This window comes from Galeopterus variegatus, unplaced genomic scaffold (genome assembly GCF_000696425.1).
Source record: "Galeopterus variegatus unplaced genomic scaffold, G_variegatus-3.0.2 Scaffold11869, whole genome shotgun sequence".
Classification (NCBI taxonomy): Eukaryota; Metazoa; Chordata; class Mammalia; order Dermoptera; family Cynocephalidae; genus Galeopterus; species Galeopterus variegatus.
Genome location: NW_007737980.1, coordinates 7,746 through 11,594, shown reverse-complemented (window position 1 = coordinate 11,594; position 3,849 = coordinate 7,746). Strand labels below are relative to the sequence as shown.

At 60.7% G+C, this 3,849-nt stretch overlaps 2 non-coding genes across 2 annotated transcripts; both read left to right on the top strand.

The window, feature by feature from the left end:
• Nucleotides 1–203: 203 nt before the first annotated feature.
• Nucleotides 204–297, top strand: TRNAY-GUA. Its single transcript has 2 exons — nucleotides 204–240; nucleotides 262–297. It is a non-coding gene; the product is annotated as a tRNA-Tyr (tRNA).
• Nucleotides 298–3,309: 3,012 nt separating this feature from the next.
• TRNAY-GUA lies at nucleotides 3,310–3,403 on the top strand. Its single transcript has 2 exons — nucleotides 3,310–3,346; nucleotides 3,368–3,403. It is a non-coding gene; the product is annotated as a tRNA-Tyr (tRNA).
• The last annotated feature ends 446 nt before the right edge of the window (nucleotides 3,404–3,849 follow it).

Below are 3,849 nucleotides of genomic sequence, written 5' to 3'. Positions count from 1 at the left end.
GGCACTAGAAAGCACCCCCGGGGCAACGACCGCCTGAGGATCTGCTGCTCCCGAAGGGGCGCTGTGGCGACGCATGCATCTCTGAGGGGCTCTCTTGGAAGGCGTCCTCCAAGTAGCCCGGGCATATTCAGCCTCTGGCGGCTGCGTGTCTTGGCCTCACTCCTATCCAGAAAAGCAAAGCACCCGGCGTGGGCGGCGTGCACCCTTCGATAGCTCAGCTGGTAGAGCGGAGGACTGTAGACTACACAGACATCTGTGGACATCCTTAGGTCGCTGGTTCGATTCCGGCTCGAAGGAGGTGCCTGACGCTTTTGCCCACACGTCACTTCCCGCCTGGCCAAAGGCCCTGCAGCTGTCAAGCAGCATCCACACTCTCCTGGGCAAATGCCACCAAAGCCCTTCTGGACCACCCAGGGAGCTCCGCGTGTGCAGATGGTGGGAACCACGCCTGCTCATTCCTCCCCACGCCTGGGATATATGGAGACACCTACCCTTTAACCGGGTTAAGCAGTCCGCCTTGCTGCTTTCTTAGGGCCCAGAGGACCCCCGACAGCCCCCGCTCTCCCCCTTTTATTTGCAGACAGCGGCACAGGGCTCTCCCACCCGCCCGAACTCTGGCAACCCCCCCGTGCCCACGTGTCACAGAGCCCTCCCGACCAGGTAGACAGAGAACTGGGCCCAGGCTGAAGCCCCTGCAGGTCGACCCCTGAGGGGGCTGAAGCACCTACATGTCATGACAGGGGCCAGGGACAACCCTGACATCCTCAGAGAAAACGCACCCTCTCCTTCTACCCTCTGCTATGTGAACGTTTCATCTCTGTCTCTCCCCATATCTCTCTCTCTCTCTCTCTCTCTCGCTCTCTCTCTCTCTCTCTGTGGCTGGAAAGGCAAGGATGCCTAACACTGAGTTCAAAGTTGGCAAAACCACCTGCAACTGTTGCCAGGCCACTCAGGAGATGGAGGGAGGGAGAGAGAGATGGCAAATTGCAGGCTTGGAGAGACATCAGTCATGTGACCAAGAAAGGGGTGGTTGGAGTAGGCTGCAGGGTGGGGAGCAGAGAGGGCGCCTGGAGGTTGGGTCCAAGGCTGGGAGTAAAAGGGTACACACACACACACACACACACACACACAAACAAACACAAAGTCCCCTTACTCAGGCCTGTGGCCTGGTGGGTCTGAGCAGCTTGCCTGCTTTGGAGCTGGGCTTTCAAGGCTCCATTGGAGAGGGGCCCAAGAGGAAGACGTGGAGGCCCAATCCAAGAGTGCTCAGCAGGCCATGGGCTGCGCTTTCTCCAACCAAGAGGGGCTTCCTGTCTGTCTGGAGGGATGGTGTTTGTTAGGTATATGGGCACAGAGAGGAAGGCCAGAAAGTGTCCTTTGATTCACCCTCTGCTCTTGAGAGAAATTTGCAGAAAGCTGCCATACATGTGGAATGTATCACAGTGACTACTCCAAGAGGAACTGCGATGTGGGTGCGGATCTCTGAAGCCCTCAGGGGACCATTCAGCGCCCCTACCCTTACCCTCCTCCCTGCACCCAGAGAGCTTCTCAATTCTTCACTTCCAGCTGGAGACTTCCACCCGTCTTCCCCTGCTGCTTCCAAGCTGACCCCGATGTGCCCCCGGTGCCTCCCCTCCACTCATCACAGTCTCAGCCTTCCCTGCTTCCCATTCCTCACTGTAAGAGGCCCGGGCCAAGGCCGTGGAGTCTCCACAGGCTTAAGAGGATTATGTAGTTTTGCAGCCACACAGACACCAGCCTTGAATGACACCGTCTGAGCCACCCCAAACTAGCAGATTAGGCCTTTTTTGGCTGTGCTCCTGAAAGGGCGCGCAGTAGCCAGTTCCTTTGGAACCTTGCTTTGGTGCTGTGGGGGACGGGGGTGGGGGTTGGGAGTGGGTGCTGGTGGCAGACAGGGTGGGGAGGGGAGGGCAAAGAAGGGCAAGAAAGGGGGCTTTGGTTCTCAGCACAAGAGATTGGGAGCCCCTGGTCCCAGTGGTCTCACTCAGAGGAGACAGTGGGAAGGGAGCCTGCGAAAACTGCCCCTCTTCCAGGGAGGTTCAGATGCACTTGCAGGGCAAGGGGTGGCCACAGACTCAGTGGAGGGAAGGTCACTTGGTTGTGGTTTGTGGTTCCTCCCATGGCTGTTGGGCTGGATGTGTGGCTGAAGAGTAAGTGGTCTTGGGCTGGTGGGCACATACGGAATGGAACCTGAAACCTTCCTAAGAGACTTGGGGCCGTGACAAGGAGCCCAAGCCAGACACCGGTGTTCTTGATCCCGGGACGACATCGCTGCGGGTTTAGAGAACGACCTGGTCAGCTCCAAAGAAAGCGTCCAGCGCCGTCGGACAACCCTGCCAAATGTCCTCGAACGTCGGCCTTCACGGGACTAGTCCACATCGAAGCACTGAGAATTCCATGGCAGGACGCGGGGTTCCCTGGCAACGCCGGCTTCGCGCGGGGAGGGGGGTGGGCTCCCACCAAGGGCCGGGTTCTACCTGGAAACGCAGAGGCCTGGCCTGGAACTTTAGCAGGGGCCCGCCTCTAGTGACACCGTCACCCACGCGGGGCCTCCACTCATTCCCACGACTTCCCATCCTCAGGACTGGGTCACTGCTTTCTCTGCTTTAGTGACTTTCCCCAGTTCCGTGGGCAATTCCTGCCAACTCCACGCCAGCCGCCACGACACCCGCTCTGAAAGTGGCTGCGGAGCAGAGAGAGGCTCCGCGGTGGGGTTGAAGGGCCCTGCGCAGCCGCCAGACGTGTCCTTGGCGCAGGGGAGGCTGGGATCGCGGAGGACCGCGGGTGAGCGGGCGGGGCCGGCAGCCTGCAGCCCAGGGCAAGATCAGCCTCCACGGAGCCGGCCGGCTTTGGCCCCGGCAGGAGTAGCCTGAAGGACCCGCGGCAGCGCGGCGCTCTCGGCCTGCTGCAGCTGCGTTTCGAGGCGTAGCCCACCCTTGGTGGGGTCCCCCCAAGCCGGCGTGCCCGCTGGCCTTCTAGCGCTGTGAGTCAATCTCATCTGCAGAAAGGATGGCGGAGGGGAACAGGGCAAAAAGAGAGAGTCCCGGCCCGGGGACCCTGGCAGTCACCGTCCCAAGGATGTCAGGGCACTAGAAAGCACCCCCGGGGCAACGACCGCCTGAGGATCTGCTGCTCCCGAAGGGGCGCTGTGGCGACGCGTGCATCCCTGAGGGGCTCTCTTGGAAGGCGGCCTCCAAGCAGCCCGGGCATATTCAGCCTCTGGCGGCTGCGTGTCTTGGCCTCACTCCTATCCAGAAAAGCAAAGCACCCGGCGTGGGCGGCGTGCACCCTTCGATAGCTCAGCTGGTAGAGCGGAGGACTGTAGACTACACAGACATCTGTGGACATCCTTAGGTCGCTGGTTCGATTCCGGCTCGAAGGAGGTGCCTGACGCTTTTGCCCACACGTCACTTCCCGCCTGGCCAAAGGCCCTGCAGCTGTCAAGCAGCATCCACACTCTCCTGGGCAAATGCCACCAAAGCCCTTCTGGACCACCCAGGGAGCTCCGCGTGTGCAGATGGTGGGAACCACGCCTGCTCATTCCTCCCCACGCCTGGGATATATGGAGACACCTACCCTTTAACCGGGTTAAGCAGTCCGCCTTGCTGCTTTCTTAGGGCCTAGAGGACCCCCGACAGCCCCCGCTCTCCCCCTTTTATTTGCAGACAGCGGCACAGGGCTCTCCCACCCGCCCGAACTCTGGCAACCCCGCCGTGCCCATGTGTCACAGAGCCCTCCCGACCAGATGGACAGAGAACTGGGCCCAGGCTGAAGCCCCTATAGGTCGAACCACTGAGGGAGCTGAAGAGCCTACAGGTCATGACAGGG